At 35.4% G+C, this 19,024-nt stretch overlaps 1 protein-coding gene across 1 annotated transcript in view; it reads left to right on the plus strand.

Moving 5' to 3' along the window:
• Positions 1-4,756: 4,756 nt before the first annotated feature.
• LOC145245875 (actin maturation protease-like) overlaps positions 4,757-19,024 on the plus strand; it is a 94,115-nt gene continuing 79,847 nt past the window's right edge. Inside the window, exon 1 of the mRNA XM_080107590.1 lies at positions 4,757-5,278. The gene's annotated coding sequence lies outside the window, so the exon portion shown is untranslated. The remainder of the gene's footprint in view (positions 5,279-19,024) is intronic.

Below are 19,024 nucleotides of genomic sequence, written 5' to 3' on the forward strand. Positions count from 1 at the left end.
TAAATACCTCAAATATAACAGTGTCGTTCCAAAAGTAAAACCTCCTGTTTTGTTTTTTTTAACTTCAAAAGTTTAAGAGCTACGAAAACGGAAGTGGTACCATTAAAATGAGCGACTTTTTGTGCTCTAGAATTTATTTTTCTACATAGTCACCACCATTCTCAATGCATTTTTGCCAGTGATGAGCGATGGCTGTAAATGGGCGTCCAAAGCACGCTTTGTTATATGAGAGTCGTTCCAAAAATAAAACCTCCTATTTTTTAACTAAAAAAATTGAAGATCTACGAAGACGGAAGTGGAATCATTCAAACGAGCGACTTTTTCTGTGTCAGAATTTATTTTTTACATAGTTACCTCCCTTCTAAATGCACTTTTGCCAGGAATTGCAGGACAGCTACTGGAGTGCTAGAGTGATCCAACCATTTTTCCAGTGATCTTGGCAACAGATTTACCACGGTTGAACTCATAAGTTACCCATGACAAATAACTCCCCACCCGAGAATCCTTCCTTCAAACTCCTCGGCTTAACATTCACAGAAAATATGAACTAGAAAAAATACATGGCGGATATTGCGACGGTTACCGCAAGGAAGGTGGGCTCCTTCTATCGTGCTGAGAGTATCCTGAACCTCTACAGGGTCACCATTCGTCTATGCATGGAGTATTGTCGCCATATCTGGGCGGGTGCATATACTACTAGTCTCTACCTCTTGGATAGGATCCCAAAAAGGGTCTCCCAATTTGTCAACTAGGCTCCAACCCCTGTCCCATCTCCGCAATGTTGCATCTGTGTGTTTGTTTTACAAATATTTTAATGAAATGTGCTCTGATGAATTCATTACACATACATATCCCCGACAAACCCGCTTGGCAACAAAATCACACCCGTTCACTATTGAGGTTCCTAAATGCCAGAAGGTTTCGACTCTAATAGCTTCTTTTCTCGAACAGCTAGACTTTGGAATTCCCTTCCTGCTAGCTGCTTCCCTGACTTACTGATATGCAGAAGTTCAAATGTAACATAAAATAATATCTTGTTAATCTTTCTTAGGCATGGTCCCAATTAGTAACCCTTTACGTCCAAGTGGTGATATGCCTTGTTTGGGGTAAACGTGAGTAAAGAAAAAAAAAAAAAAAAAAAAAAAAAGAAGAATTCCAGGAGTCGAAGTCGGATTTTTTCGACTTTTTATTTATTTATTTATTTCACTAATGAGTCATCGTTTATCAAGTGTTAAAGAAATCGTCGGTTGGATGATAGTCGCTACCTTGAGAGAATCAGTAACAGTTGATGAAATGGGCAGAAAATTATTTAACGGGGGGGGGGGGGTCAATAATCCAAGAGGGCAGATCATCAAGTATATTAGACCTCTGAAGAATCAACAGGTCGTCTGAGTATTGGAAGACTTTAAAATAAGAAGTCGGAGTTGGAATATTTGGAATTTTCTAGGAGTCGGAGTCAAACATTACACTCTCCGTTCTAACCCTGTATTGGACGTATTGCTGTCGTATAGTTAGATCAATTAACCTGAAACTGAAAATACTTAAAAAGCATAAATTATGTATAATGACTAACAAGACGGAACCCAAGTACAAATATAGACACATTGACAAATGCAATACAGACAAGTAGGAATTGATGACCAATACATTCAAGAAGATGGCAGGTCTCACTAATGATAACAAATGCAGATTCTACCACACGGAATTGGAAAATGTGAGTCATCTAGTATCAAGCTGCAAGGTTCTTTTGGGGGATGGCTACTACACAGCGAGCTATGATGAAGTATCTAAGTGCATCCACTGGACCATCTGTAAAAAATTAGACATCCAATGTAGTAACAAATCCTGGGAACATCAACCCGAAAGAAGAGTTGGCAATGACTTATATACCATACATTACGACCATGTGATCTCTACAGCCACCTACCTTGAAAATGCTGCTATGTAACCTGACAGTTATATGGAATAAGTCAGAGAGTGTTGCAACCTTGGTTGAAGTGAGTGTCTCTAATGATGGAGGTCTGAACAGAGCTGAAAGAGAGAAATAGACCAAATATCAAGGTCTTATGTATGATGTGAAAAGAAACTGGGATCTTAGGGAGATATCAATCATACCAGTTATTACAGGTGCTACAGGGTTTATGAAGAAGAACCTGAAGTCCTACCTAACTAATATTACTGGTGAACCAAGTGCAAAAGAAATCCAGACAATTGCACTTAAGGGAACAGCGAGGATACTAAAAAAGAGCTCTCAGTTGGTTTCAATAAAAAGCGGGACAATGTTGGCAGCTGGTTTGGCTGTCCCATACCCAGCGTTACAATCTTCAAAGGAAGAAAAAAAAAAAAAAAAAAGTAACACAACAGAACAATACAAATGTTCATAACTAACCCAATGGGTGGAGACCTCTATCATTGATAAGATGGATTTGTTCCACCAATGTAAGGCTTGTATTTAACATGGAAGGTAAATGTGTTCTACCCCGTGAGGTTGCATGCTTTCTCTCACATGGGTTTTGACCCACTGTACAGGAGAAGGTGCTTTCTCAAAACCCTCGTCAGCTATCTGCTTACCAAGCCAAGGGAACAACTCACCGGTTTATTTACAACCGGTATTGTTTCCCTAATTCTCCCACACCCACAACTTTTGCTTTAAACTGTTAATTTGTAAGTAATTTCTGGCTTGGATTGAATTTTAATGGTCATTGTGTTCCCTAAAAAAGGAAACCATGGATTTTCGAACGCGCCTCTGTTGTATCGAAGAACTATTTTTTTTTTTCTTTTATTGTTTACTAACTGTGTTTATCCAGCGTTACCCGGGTGAAATACTTAAAGAATAATAATTCCAAATATAACCGTGTTTCCATTTGTTTCGAAGAGTAGAATGTGAACCTTCGGTAGCCTTGTAATTCTCATTTCTCTTATTTTGTCCTTTAGTCCTCATATTCCGTGAGTTATGTTTCTGACAAAGGGGGAAGAACTGCTATTTTCTGAGTTGGAATTTATTCAACTAACGCTTATTGTTGGCTAGATTTTTGGTTGTGGTTTTTTTTCTTGAAGTAGTAGATTTCTTTTTAGTTTCTTACATCAAGTGGCTCCATGGCTTGTCTGGAAGGGGGAATTTTCTCCCAAAATAGGATTTTATAAAATTTTTATCATTTTATTGTATTATATATTTGATTATTAGTTTTAAAAAATCGGTGTCTGTGCATGTAGACACGTTAAAAATAAAATAATAGGAAAACTTAAGGAAATACTTACTTGTTATTGAAAAATATTGACGTACACTGAAAATTACGGAAAATGTCCAGTAGAATATAATTTTAAAAAATCAAATGGATTACTGAATAATATTAACGATTTCACGATGGAGTGACACCTGTTGTCGTCTTTATTTTAGAAGAAAAGTTTGGTCCATTTCCCTTGAATAGCTACCAATGGCGGCGGTTGAAGACAACGAATATAAGTTGAATGTCTTAAATAAAAATAATTGGTAATTTTCCATAATTTTCGTTGCACGCTACTACACCGAAATAGAGTACGCCAAAGATTACGGAAAATAATAAATTATTTTTCCATAACGAGTAAGTATTTTCTAAATTGTTCCTGTTATTTTATTTTTAACTGCCATATTTTACTATCATGTCTACATGCGCAAGCACTAAAAATCTATAAAATGTAACCCATATCGGTCCGAATGTTTCTGATTTAAATTTACGGAACAAACTGGAAATGACGGTAGCAATTTACGATTTGAAAAAAAAAAAAAAAAAAAAAATGTAAAAAGCAGACGAATATAGGTTAGAGTTAGGTTAGGATTAGTCGTTTTAGCTTATTATAAAAATAATAAAGATGAAAAACTTCCTTAAAAAAATATAAATAAATAAATATAAAGTTGATTAAAGAAAATTGAAGAAAATTATTTAACCCATTTTTGGCACGAAGGCGAGGGGAAGGGTTAATTTACCCTAACCTTAGGTCTTATTTAATATCTGTACTAATTGACTGTTCGGCAGCGGTTTCGGCCATTTCCGGCCTGTTCTGCAAATTGTAATCGAGGAACATTCTATCCCATCTTAGAAGTACAAAAATAATTTAATGTGTATTCTATGGAAGTTGCGTATAGGCTACCCCCCCCCACACACACACACATGCACGAGCGTGCGAAATTTGTGTGGAAGTTGTTAAAAAAATCCTTTTTTAGTATAACGATTATTACATCTTATCCTATTATTTTATTTATTTATTTATTGTTATATCTTTAAAATCTTCCTTCCAGCATTAAGAGTTATTGTAATTAGTCCTCGATGAGGTTTGAACACTTTAAACAGTCTAACAAGGTACTTTCTCACGGTCCCTTTTTTTTTCTTCTTTTTTTTTTTCAAATAATACGCAAAGACTCGTCTCCCACCTTCTCTCTAAAGTCTACTCCCACTCCCTCCTTGTCTCAGAGATGGAGTTTTTGAATTTCGAAGGCTAGCGTCATCCTCATTTTCCTTATCTTTCATTCTCCACCTTTCTTTTACTCTATCGCTTTATTTCTCCACCCCTTTTTTCTGTTACTTTATCGCTTTCTTCTGTCGTCTATTTGCTTATACTCTTTCCTCCTTTCGCTCGATGTCTTTCTCTTTCTAACCACGTTTGAAGACCGGGGAGGGGGGGGGGAGAAGAAGAAGGAGAAAACGGTGTTCCTTTTACCTCCCCCTTCCCTCTGCCATTAAGGTTAATCGTCACTCACTCTCTCTCTCTCTCTTTCTGTATCATGTACTACGACTACTACCGTGGAGCCGGCTGACTGACCGTCTCTACCGGCCTGTTTTAAACGTTGGATTTATTTTTATTACTTACTTCGTTTTTGTTTGGTTTTGTTTTTAAAGAAAAAGAAAGAAAAAAGTGACGCGGAAATAAAAATAGATCCAAGTAGGGGAAACTCGTCCATCATCAGGCATTCTGGAGACAAGTTTTTTTTTTTTTTTTTTTTTTTTTTATTATTATTTTGATCTTTGAAAGAAAAGAATATACCAAAAATATATTTGAGAACGTCAAGCGCAGTATTTCTTCTTTCTTTCTTTCTTAAAAAAAAACAAAAAAAAAAAAACTTCAATTCGGAAAAAAAATAAAAATAAATAAAAATAACATACAAAACAAACAAAACAAACCAACAAACCATAAATGTATTGTTAGTGTGGAAATTAACATATCGCCGCCAACAAAACTGACACTGCTAACAACCGCGGTCCGTGGGGTAACCCTGCCCCGTTTTTTTTTTTTCGTTAGTCGGGTAAGTACACCTGTTATTTGTAACTTACTAGCTCGATTTGGTACTTCCGCGGTTTGCGGACGGTACTGAAATAATAACGCTATTATTTAGAAATCTATTCTTAACATGGGTAGTCTGGGCTTTGTTAACTATTCTGTACTTTCACTTAACAATTAAATAAACAAAAGATATCGTAAAACTTTAATTCAACTTGAAAATCATATTAAAAATTAACATTTAAAAACAAATAAATAAATAAGTACAGTGCATAAACTGCAGAAGTGCCATAAGTAATTATTCATAATTAGTGTATTTATCAAAGTTAGTAACTTCAAATTATACACAGGCAAAACGCGCGCATCTGATAAGCAATAAATTTAGTAGTAAATTTTGGAACTCTTGCAAATAAAAATCTTTTATCGTTAAAAAAAGTTTGTGCCGGTTATATATATATATATATATATATATATATATATATATATATATATATATATAAAAGAAGGAAGGAAAGAAAAAACAAACCAAAACGTTCGTGCATTTTTAGGTTCCAGAACTTTTGAACTGCTGTTTCCGTCTTTGTTGTTTTGTTATATTTACACAGATTCACATTTCAACCCCCGGCCTTTTTCAGTTACATCTTAACGAATTCGGGGACCTATACGGAATTCCGAGCAGACAATCGACTCCGAAATAAAGATTTCAAAGTTTGATGAGAAGCGTCTAAGATGCGCCTGAAGAATGTCGGAGTTTACATTGGTCGAAATGTTAAATAGATTAACAATAGTGATTCGGAATAATCTATGAGTATTTTTCTTAAATGTCATTAAACTAAACTTGAAAAATTGTCTACCGTGGAGCTTCGGAATAAAAGCCGCATCCCATAATTAAAAAAAAAAAATCAACAATAATAAAAGACAACAAAAAAGACTACAAATTAGTATCAATTACTAAGAGGGTGGGAGTAGCTTCGTTGTTGTTATTATTATTATGTGTTTATTTATGATTAAATCTATTTAAACAAAACTAACTTGCGGAAAATTCTGTATGAAGTGTACGTACCCGTCATCGAACGAAGATATCATATTCCAAAAATGACGAAAATTGATCAAGTAGTTTTTTTTTTTTTTTTTTTTTTTTTTTTTTTTACAAAGGAAATCAAAATTAAATTTACGATTTTTAGCGATTAATATGAAATCGGTAGCATTAAAAAGCTGATCTCGCAAGTTGGAATTATTGTGGCCTTAATACCCCCTGTTTATTTATTTATTTATTTTTTCAAAATCATAACACGAGATAATCCTTTTTGCTTATTTATATTATAACATTCGATTTTCTTAGTTAAAAATAAAACTTCCTAATTGAATTTATATGATTTTCGGAATGTGACGTGTTCTTTCCATGACGGGTACATACATCATAAAGATTATATACATATATTTAATTTGGTTGAATTCTAAATAAGAACCCAAATTAGTATCGAGAATTTTTTTTTGTTTGGGGGGGGGGTAATTTCATTATTTATTTATTTATTATTAATATCATTATTTATCGTTTCATCGCAAAATGGACACTTTGTAATCGATGTCCGACCTTTTAACAACAGCATTTTTGTTCTAATGACATTTACGTAGAAATTAGATTCCAATCCGCCGGCTACACAATATAGATTTTTACAAATTCTGTGAAAATAATAAATGAATCTTTTTTTGTGTGTGTGTGTCTGGGGGGGGGGATGGACTTCTGCAGTTTAGCAGAAGCAAATCCCATTAACTAATGTATACCCATTAACCCTTATCCTCGAGTGGCCTCCGGGCCTTGATCTGTGGTGACTCCATTGTAAAAAGAAAAAAAAAATAGAAATTAATTCTTAACAGGGGGGGGGGGGGTTAACTCTTACGTTGCGCGGCCAGAACTCTCCTAAAATGAAAACAATTAATGGTGATAATGCAGAGAGTGATCCGCGTCCGCGCTGTTTTTTAAATCGTATTTCCACGTTTAATTAAAGTTGTATGTTTTTTTTATTCAATTGTAAGGTTAAAGTACAGAATAGGTACAAAACACCCTCCCCATGTTAAGAATGGCTTTTTAAATAATAACGTTATTATTTCAGCACGGATCACTCTCTGCAGTGTACCCTCAATGTGTGACAATAATTGAGAAAAAGTTTTCTGATTAAATTTTACGGTGAAAGGGGGTGGGGGAGACTTAACTTTAAAAAGTTGATTACGGGAAGGTTGAAAATACGAAAATGCCTTTCGAAATAAACACGATGTTAAGAACGGCTTTCAGAATAAAAGCCATTTGGAGTTTGGACAAATAATGCACATTGACCATTTTTACATTTTGTTTCAACGTTATCGACAGAAAAAGGAAGAAAAAAAATGAGATTCTATGTTTTCGAGTAATTTACACGTCAACATCTTGGAGATAGATGGCAAAAAGTGGAACAAATTATTTTACATTTTAGAGCTGCGTGCGTTTCGTTTCACTATAGCAACATAATTATTTACCATTTTGCACAATCCGTCATTGTTCCGAGGGAGATAACTCTATTTTACTAAGATATTTGTCCATATTTTTTACGAGAATTTGGGACTCTAAAACCAGCGCAACTTGGATTTTTTTTTTTGTAAGGAAAATCAAATCACCCACTTCTTGGCCGGAAAAAAAGCATTAGTGATCATATAACGTAAAGCAGAAAGAGTATTTAGAAACTAGAAAAAAGTTTTAAAAAATGGTTACTCGTTCTGGCTTACGTTTTGTGATCAATAACGCTTTCTAGTTAAAGAATTGGGTTATCATTTTACGGGATATCGTAAAATTAACGTCTTTCTAAAAGTCTAATATATATATATTTTTTAAAAATAAATCTGCTATTTCTAATGTCCATTTGGGTAAAAAAGGTTCGCCCATCTTTGTTTATTTTTTCTGTCAGCTGATATTTGGGTACTCATGCAGAGAGTGATCCGTGCTAAAATAATAACATTATTATTTAAAAGGCCATTCTTAACATGGGGAGGGGAGGGTGTTTTGTACCTATTCTGTACTTTAACCTTACAATTGAATAATAAAAAAGAAACATCATAAAACTTTAATTAAACGTGGAAATACGATTTAAAAAATAGCGCGGATCGGATCAGTAAGTGCATTAGCACCGATATTTGTGCTTCACAAATGCCATAGGAAAGTTACTTCTGCTTAGTGTTTACCAGTTTTAAACAAATTCTGTTATTCTGATAAAAATAAATAAATAATAAACAAACAAAAAGAACGGTCAAGTTCGTCTGCATATTTGGAAACTGGTAAACACATTAATCAGAAGTGACTTTTCCAGGGAATCCATCGTGAAACATAGAACTGACGAAAAAGTTAAACAAAGACAGACGGAGCTCTTGAAGTCACATTAAAAAAAAAAATCCCATTTTTATTTTTCTATTAATAGCGTGGAGGCAAAGGTTAAAAATTTACTTGTTTGATTTTTTTCTTCTTTTTTGTCTGTTTCGTGAATAGTAGTTGCAGTAGTAGAGCGACAGAGCGTGATTTCAAGTCGAAAAACGCTAAAACCTTTGTTCTGTAGAATTGTGAGTTTTGTAGATTGTGTTGGGGTGGAGGGAAGGATACTTAAGGGATAAAGCACTCAAAGAATGTCAGTTCTTATGGAGTCAGTTTCGGGTATTCACGGAGAATCGCGAGTTCCAGAAATGGCTGGAGCAGTTTACGATTTGAAAGAAGAAGAAGAAGGAGAAGAAAAAAAAGTGAAAAGAAGGCGATACTAAGCATGCATGAATAATTAGGTTAAGGGTTATTTATTTTATTTTATGGTACTTATGCAGTATGCACTTATATTAACGTGCCGAAGTAATAACGTTATTATTCAGAAACCCATTCTTAACATGGGGAAGGGAGGGGCGATATTTTGTAACTATTCTGTACTTTCACCTAACAATTTAATAATTAAAAATATCGTAAAACTTGAAAATCTTATGAAAAAATAACATGGTTCGTATACCACATAAGTATCTTTATTTACAAAAACAAAAAACAACCCTAACTAAAAGAAACGCTAGTTTCTAAATCGTAAACTCCTACGGCCATTTCCGGGACTAACACTAGATTCTCCGTCAGTAGTCGGAACTGACATCTTCTGAGTGCCCATTCCTTTTTTCTCACAAATATCGCATATTTTATCTTTTTTAGCTACAAAGAACAATAAAACGACTCGTTAATGGTGGGTGGGCGGGATGAATTCACATTGTAAGACGTTGCGACTGGACGGGTCCCATCGCCAGAATTAGATTGTTAACAGTGCTAGTTACTAACTCCCTCCTCTTTTCTTAGGAGAGGAGGCATGAACCTTAGCATTTCTCTTTTATTTCTATTTCCCTTTTATTTCCATTGTTATTAAAATTGTACAACATGCGCCCGCTATGCCGGAAGACGTGGAAACACACAAAGCGCGGCGTAAAAGAAAGAAACGACAGAAACATTGATATCTCTTGAGATTATTCTTTTGTTTTCAAACAATGCGGAACTGAATACTTAAAATAAATGTACTTTTTTTTTTCAGGGGTGGGGAGACAGAGCATGTTCAATGTTAAATTAATGTGTCCATATTTCTAAATTTACCAAATAAAACCGAGATTAATAAATAAATAACAGAAAAAAAAGAAAAAAAAAAAAAGCGCTTTCATAGCCTAAACACAAATTAGTCGGTTTTGGGCGATTCAGAAGTATAGGCGACCCTAAGTGCGACCGCACCGGTGTCGAGTGAAAACCAAGCCTCAATGTGAAAATGTTTCGGTTAACAAACCGGACTTCCTGTTTGAGTTTAAAATAAGTAAGCAAATTGACATGAAAGAAAATATGTGAAACTTTTGAACACTTTTTTTTTTTTTTTTAAATATTATTTTAATATATTTTACAGATTTATTTTAAATTAAAACAGGAAGTTTGGGTGCTAGTGCAAGTGCACTTATTGATCCGCGCTATTTTTTAAAAATAGTATTTTCAAGTTTAATTAAAATTTTATGGTGTCTGCTTTTATTAAATTGTAAGGTTAACTTACAGATTAGATACAAAACACCTCCCCTACTCATGTTAAGAACGGCTTTCTAAATGATAACGTTATTATTTCAGCACGGATCAATAAGTGCAGTGCAGTGCAGTGCACTAGTATCCGAAAGGGTGACACTCTTGCGTCTTCCTTATTTGTGATCTGGCTCGATAGGGGTAAGATGACCTAACATTGTTTCCAACAAGAAGCAGGAAAGATTACCAATGTCGATTACGCTGATGATTTTGTTAGCTGATGACAATGCTAATGCACAAAAGTTGCTACATATCCTAGAAGAAGTCAGCTGTCATGATTGGACTGCATACAAACACAACTAAGCAAGAATACACGTCCTTCCAGTAATTGAAACACTTGATAGAACACCACTCCAACAATATCTCAGCAGCCACATCGCATCCACCGAAAAAAGACATCCACGTCAGAATAGCCAAAGTTTGAGGTGCACTTAGTCGACTGAAAGGTATATGGAAATCTGCCCGCTTGGAACAGATCAAGAAAAACTTTTTTTAGAGCCATAGTGGAGACCATGCTGCTTTAAGGTTCACCAGCATGGACTCTCAGTAAAATAAACTTGTAAGGAAGACGGAAATTATACTAAAATGCTCTGGGCAGTGTTAAACTTAAACCCGTTCCACAGCAGACATCCTAACTGTAATCTCTGAGCGTATATACTATTCTCTTGACAAAGCAATAGAGCGATAGTTCTAGATATATCTAAGGTTTTTGACAGGGTATGGCATGAAGGTCTTCTCAGGAAAATCAGATCATACCGTATCACTGGAAAAATACTTAACATAATTAAATCCTTCTTAGATAAGAGAAAAAACCAGGTTGTCCTCGATGGTTGTACATCTAAACAATATGGTATAAATGCAGGAGTGCCTCAGGGGTCTATCCTTCGACCTCTATTATTCCTAATATTCATAAATGACCTCCCTGACAAAATTGTCATATGGGTATATATGCTGATGACATCACGCTCTATAACAGACACGACAGGAAAATAAATAAACACATATCTAAAGAAATGGCAGAAGCACTCTAATCTGTAGTGGAATGGGGATAAAAATGGATGGTCACATTCAATGCTGCCAAGACTAAACTTGTTTCCTTCAATAACTACAAGAAACCTTCTCTACCACCAATAGCAATGGCCAATGATTCTTTATCTGAAAGTAAATCTTTTAAACTCCTCAACCTAAAGTTCACAGGAAACATGAGTTGGAACAATTACATTGCTAGCATTGCCAGGACTGCTGCGAAAAAGGTAGGTTCTCTCTACCGTGCTAGAAAGCTACTAACGCCCGAAAGTATCCTGTACCTCTATAAGGCCACCATTCACCCATGTATGGAGTATTGTTGTCATATTTGGGCTGGTGCATCTGCTACTAGTCACTCACTCCTAGACAAGGTCCAAAAGAGAGTCACCAACCTGATAGGTCCTGAACTGTCATCTAAGCTTCAGCCTCTGTTCTATCGATGAAATGTAGCATCCCTCTGCCTGTTCTACAAGTACTTTAACGGTGAATGCTCCGACGAACTGCAAACACTTGTACCCCCTCGACGTAAATACTCCCGACAAGCCCAACAAGCAGCAAAATCCCACCCCTTCACAGTTGAGATCCCTAGATGTAAGAGAGCCTTCTACTCCAGTAGTTTCTTCCCCAGAACTGCTAGACTTTGGAATTCCCTTCTGGGTTCCTGCATCCCCAACTGTACTGACATGCAGAAGTTCATCTTGCTGCCCAGCTCCCTACGTAGTACCCCTGTAGCTTATGTCTCTGATAGTAGCCCCCTACATCAAAGTAGCAACATGCCTTGTTTGGGGGTGAAAATGTAATTTAAAAAAAAATGTAATAAAAAAAAAATACTGGAAAACACATGCAACCATTAGCCTCTGTAATAAGAGAAAGAAGAACACAGTGTGCCGGACATTGCTACAGAAGAAAAAAATGAGGTCGTCAGTGAGGTGAAACGAGGATTCTAAATGTGGAACCGTTAAAGTAGGAAGAATTGTCAAGACGTACACAAAATTATTGACAGAAGACACTAGCTTGCAACTTTAAGATCTTCCTAAGGCCATGAAAGATAGAGACCTGTGGTGGGAAAGAGTCAGTTTGGTCCGGGCAACCCACCTGATATGATGCTGAAAACAGGAAGTCCGGTTTGGTAATCGGAACATCAAAGCTAGGTTTTGTAATTTTTACATCAAGGCTAGGTTTTCATCTGACACTGGTACATGCGATCGCACTTTGGGTCGCCTATACTTCTGAGTTGCCCGATTTTTTAATGTTGGACTTTGTAGGAGTTTGGTTGTTTTGTTTTACGGCATGTCAACCCTTTTCGAGTTATTTAATGTGGAATCCAATAATTTTGGAAAAAAAAGGGGGGGTTATGCTGTTATGCAAGTTCATTATGCCTTTATATTTATTTATTCATAGTGTTTGCTTTGGTTCTGCTTTACGGCACATCAACCCTTTTCGGGTCCAGTCATTTTGATAAAAGCTTTTATGCTTCAAGTTCTTTATATTTTCAAATATTTATTCATGGAGTTTGGTTTCGTTGTTTTGTTGAGGAAAATTGTTGTTTTTGCTTTGCAGAATATAATTGAGTTTTGCAAAGGGAAAGAGGAAAGAAACAATAATATCAGTGTCTGATGCATTTTAGGTCAGAAGCCAGTATCTTCGGACAACCTAATTTCGTAACACTAATGGAATTAGTTAGGAGTGGATGGAATAGATTCAGGGAACTTCTGTCATTACTAACTAGCAGAGCGTTACCACAGTCGACCAAGGGAAGAATCTAGCAAGCGTATGTATGCAGTGATAAAGTATGGAAGTGAAACCTGATAAGTGAGAGTTGAGGACATGCGTTGCATGGATAAAAATGATATGAGAACTATACGATGTATGTGTAATGGGAGTCTTAAAGACAAGATGAAATCTGGACAGATGTGTGCAAACTAAGAGGCTTGAGTGATATTGCCATGTTAAAAGCATGGAAGGGAGTTCTTCAGTTAGTAGATGTAGGACAGTTGAGGCAGCAGCGTCAGTTGTCAGGGAAAAGCCAACAAAAACATGGAAGCAAGTGATAAGGATGGACTTCAGAGAAAAAAGCATGGTGAGTGCGTGGTACAGTGGGGTAAGAGGTGGCTGGTTACTTTTAATGCATCTAAAACCAAGCTCCTATCTTTACATCATCAACGCTCTGATCCTCATCTGGCATCAATTGAAATGGATGGCTCTTGTCTAGGAGAGGTTCTGTTTTAACAAGCTTCTGGATTTGACCTTTACTCCTGATCTGAAATGGAACACGTACATCAAGTCTGTTGCCAAGGTCGCTGGGAAAGATGGTGGGATCCTTCTACTGCTCCAGAAGATATCTCATTACTGATGCAATTCTCTATCTATATAAAAGCCAAGTACGTCCAAGGATGGAGTACTGCTGCCACATCTGGGCAGGAGCTGCTAAAAACAGCCTATCCTGTCTTGACAGAGTACAAAATAGACTTTGTGGTTTAGTGGGGGATGCCCTTTTCACTTCCCTGCAACCTCTCTCCCACACAAGACATGTTGCGAGCCTGTCTTTGTTTTATCATTATTTCCATGGCAGATGCTCGTCTGAGCTCCAATCTCTGGTCCCCCTCACCAATCTGTCACGATAAACACCCGTCTAGCTGAAACTACTGTCATTAATTTCCCCACTCTTTATCTGTGCCTATATCAAAATGTAGACTCCATGAACAAAGCTTCTTTCTTAGAAGTGCACGTCTGTGGAACTCTCTTCTGTTTGCCTGTTTCCCACCTGACTACAACTTGGATGTCTTCAAGTCCAGCATAAACAAATTCCTGATGAACCGCCCCCTTAAGTAAGACACTTTATCAAATCTCCAATACTAACGATTACTATGATACTATCCTATTGATTACTGTACACGCAATAACCCTTATCCCCGAGTGGCTTCCGGGCCTTGATAAGTGGTGACCTCCATGTAAAAAAAAAAAAAAAAATGAATAAAAACATGGTCAGAAATAGGTTAGTTTGGAAGTTAATTTCTAAAAGCCGTCCAACACATGCCATCATGTATAACAGATGTTCACAGCCAAAGAAAACAAGGGAAGAATTGATGAGGATGGATTTAAAAGAAAGGGTGATAAATAGAGACTTGGCCAGAGATGGTTAGTTTGGAAGTCGGTTTCTAAAAGCCGCCCAACATATGCCAACGTGCAAAACGGATGTTAAACTGATGGTGATGATTGTAATGATGATGATTCAAATAATGTTCTTTGATTTACAGCTGAAAGTTTGCGTTCATAACCAGAATAAGATGAAGAATGATATACTGCATATTTAAAAAAATTTTTTATTGATCCTACTTTGTATTATTTGAATTATTCAAATTACTGCTCTCATCTTGAGTATCATTTTCACAACGTTTCAATCACTTCCGACCTCTTTCAATTTCTTTTTTTTTTTGTTTTACAAAGGAGTCACCACTTATCAAGGTCTGGAGGCTACTCAAACATAAAGATTAATGAGTGTACATTAGTCAATGGGACAATATCATAGTAATCATTAGTAGTGGAAATTTGATAAATTGGATTACTTTAGGGGGCGGCTCATCAAGAACTTGCTTAAAGACTTGAAGACGGCCATATTGTAGTCAACTGAAAAGCAGGGAAATGGAAGAGACTTCCACAGGCGTGCAATTCTAAGAAAGAAGCTTTGTTCATGGAATCTACGTTTAGATAAAGAGTGGGGGAAATTATCGATAATGGCATCAGCTAGACAAGTCTAATGCAGATAGAGAATGAGTAAGGAGTAGTATTGGGATGATTAATTGGAATCGGAAAAATCAGAACTCTTTGAGGAATTAGAATCGAACAAAAATTGTGCCTGTTTTATAATACCAAAAACGATTCTTTTAATTTGTTTTTTTCTTTGTTTTGTTGGTCCCCTGAAAAAAGGAGGGTGGACCTGTAAATTCACCCTTGTCCGTTCGTCTGTTCATCTGTTTGCACTTTTCTCAAATAACTACACCTTGGAATTTTTTGAAATTTTGCACAAACATTAAACATGATATGAGTAAAAAAAGTAACAGAACTGATATTCCGGGAAAACTCCGATTGCCCCTCTAGGGGTGCCTTTCAGGTTAAAATGGTTAAAATTGTCACTTTTGTGCTTATTAAAAAAATTGATGCCTTGGATTTTTATAAAACTTTCTAAAAAGTTGTAACTAACTGATTTCTATATAATTTTGTTTGTCTATACTTTGTGATAACTCTTTTAGGGTTTATGAAAACACCATTTTACCATATTTGTCCAAAATTTTCTGTGTATGTCTATTTAGCAGTTTTGCATGGTGCTGAACTCAAATTGAAATATGTTAAGGCCTTGGGGACTTTTGGGGCTAAATGCGGGGTGGGGGACAAATGATGGACTTAGTCATTTTTTTTTTTTTTTTTTTTTTTTTGCATAGTGCAGAACTCAAATTTACACATGTTAAGGCCTAAAACTGTACCTTTTGTTCATTTTCACCAGGATTTGACATCCCCTGGGGACTTTTGGGGCTAAATGGGAGTGGGGAGAGGAATGCTGCACTTAGTCATTTTTTTATGCCTCGTTCACTGTGCACTTACGGGAGACCATGCATGCTTCACTTGTTTAAAACTTAATTTTCCATTGCAAATATGAAGGATAAAATGATAATGTTTTTAAAATATTAATAAAACTAAAATCTATGTGCCCCTCCCCACCTCACACACACAAGTGTTTTTTTTACGTTTGCGAAAATATATGCAGATATTATATAGTTTTTATGGCAATCAGTAAATAAACCAAAAAATAAGACAATTCTATGGCTAAATATTTATATGGTTTACAAGAATCGGAATCGGCATTGGTAATTGTATTGGAATCTAGAATTGTATCAACATTTAGGAAAAATATCGGCATCGTCCCATTACTACTCAGGAGTGAGATACTTTCTGGTGTGGTAGAATAATCCAACTATTTTTTTTTTTTTTCAATGGCCTTATCAATTGTTTTGATATATGTCTTTCAAGTCTGTATGTATTGCATACGTGGTTGATTTCTATTGACTCCCGAAGGCCCTGTGGAAATGAATAATTTTTCTTGCAATTCTATGCCCATAGATAGCATTGTTGTGCTGACATCTAAAGAGATTGTGTGGTATTGAATGTTTTCCTTAGTTTCAAATTTACAGTTAAAATTAGATAATGGAAAAAAATGATTACATTCTATAGAATTTTACTGATGACACCCCACTCTATTATAAGCGACAACGAACGTACACATATCCAAGACAATGTGAGAAAACTTAGAAAACGACCTTCCATCTGTAGTGGAATGGGGCTGTAAATGGATGGTAACATTTAATACTATTAAGACTAAGCTTCTTTCCTTTAACATTTACAAAATAACCTTCTTAACCACTAATAGCCATAACTAATAACACCCTACCGGAGAGCTCATCTCATTCAAACTTCCCAGCTTAACATTCATAAGGAACGTGGATTGATACAAATATATTGAGGAAATTGCCTAAATATGGAGCGGAAGTCACTAAACATGAAACGCAATACGAAACCATGTGGAAATAATTTATTTGAAAAAATATTCTGGTTTTAACACTTGTTCTATCATGAAACAATAAAAAATAATAAACTTCCATTTTTTTACATTCTATGAATATATATTTTTTTTTTTTTTAACACTTGTGTTATCACGAAAAAAAAAAAGGCTGATGGGAATTTCTACTTATATATTATTTTTTAATTGGAATTCATTATTGATATAAGTATTATTTATATTTTCTTTTATTTATTGCGGACTCATCTTAATAATGAATTCCAATAAAAAAATAATATATATACCATTCGGTACGGATCCGACCATGGAAGATCAGATAATAAATAAACGTGGATTTATAAGATAAAACAAAAATCCAACCTTGATCGCCCTTCGGGGCCCGTGGCGCAGTTGATAGAGACGTTGAACCGCTACGGTTCCAGATGAGAATTGTCTGAAGATAGCGGTTTCAATCCTACCCAAAGCCGGCCAGAGGCTTACTTGGCCAAAAACGTGGTGAGACGACAGCAACTACGGATGGCAGTGATTGCTGAGAATGCAGTTAGAAGATTCGAAGTTCCTATCCGTCACAGTTACAACCTAACGAAGGCCAGAGGAATAGTTGGCCGAAACGTTGTGAAACAATAACTAATAAAGATGAGAATAATAGTCACCAATCAATAAATTAATAGAATTTCTACTATTTACATTTGGTGTCTTTTGAAATAACATTTATGTCTTTCACAAGTTTTATCACAGAATTTTGTCATCAATAATGTATGAAAGTTTTCGGGACAAGATCAAAATGTAGTATCTGTTCTTCAGATGCTGCACTTCAATTTCTTGTTCTGTCAGTGGAGGAGAAATCCTTCACGACTGAGACAATTTTTATTTTTGTTCCTTTTCTCCACGTTAAAAAACGACCCTGGTGTCTAACTCTGTCCAGTGTGGAGGCATTATAAATAGGAAAACTTGTGTTATCAAAAGGAAAAAAAAAAACTCTTTTAAACATTTGTATAAAAAAAAAAGTTTCTTAAAATGAATAAATGGTTATATATTTTAAATATTTAGAAAATTATTTATAGAAATGAAAGTTCAGGACCTATCAGGTTTGAATCTTGTCCAGAAGTGAGAAGCTAGTAGCAGATGCACCAGCCCAAATATGACAACAATACTCCATACATGGGCGAATGGTGGCCTCATAGAGGTACAGTATACTTTCGGGCGTTAAAAATATAAGACATTAAAATATTGAAGAAAAATTAAGAGAGTGCATTTCTCACATTCGCCCACATATTGCAGCAGCAGTTAAGAAACATCAGGCACAACTGTCCTGAACACGTGGTCGCTAAACAAGTAAATGCTTAGATGTAAAATAGTCGATTGCTTTACGCCATTATTTCAACTGGTTTTGTTTTGCTCGGACAGAAATCGACAAATGTGGTGGTAGTCGAACATCTATATATTAATACGATAGCGTGTGTGTGTGTAATTTTATGTGTCGCTCTTACATCTTTTTTCTTCCGAGTGACTGCCGGTTAATTGCTGACCTTCCATTTCTTGTAATAGATAATTTTACCAAAGATTCTTCATAAGTTTTAGTTTCGATTTCGATTATAGCTGAAGGAACTCAAGTTATATATATATATATATTCTTCATAAGTTTTGATTTCGGTTTCAATTTAAGCTGATGCACCAAAGTCATATATATATATATATATATATATATATATATATATATATATATATATATATATATATATAATTTAGAAATCACAACGTTATAATATAAAAGAATCGATAAAAATTGACTCTATAATAATATATACGAAATCTGCATACATTAAAATGATATTTAAGCGTATTTTATGACCGGGCTACGCCGGGCATCCCTGCTAGCTTAGATAGATACTTTTGTAGTTTTAACAAAAAGCTACAATAATATCAGAATGCCAACATCAATATTTTACATATGAAAAAGTCCGCTGTGGAATTTCCACAGATCCCTCTAATAATAAATATGAACCAAATAAATCGCGCACCAAAAATTGTAATTAATCTCAAGAGGTAAACGATCAGTTTTTACAATACTTTGCACTTTG

The sequence above is a fragment of the Euprymna scolopes genome, chromosome 23 (assembly GCF_053919585.1).
Source record: "Euprymna scolopes isolate OS-2025 chromosome 23, ASM5391958v1, whole genome shotgun sequence".
NCBI lineage: Eukaryota > Metazoa > Mollusca > Cephalopoda > Sepiida > Sepiolidae > Euprymna > Euprymna scolopes.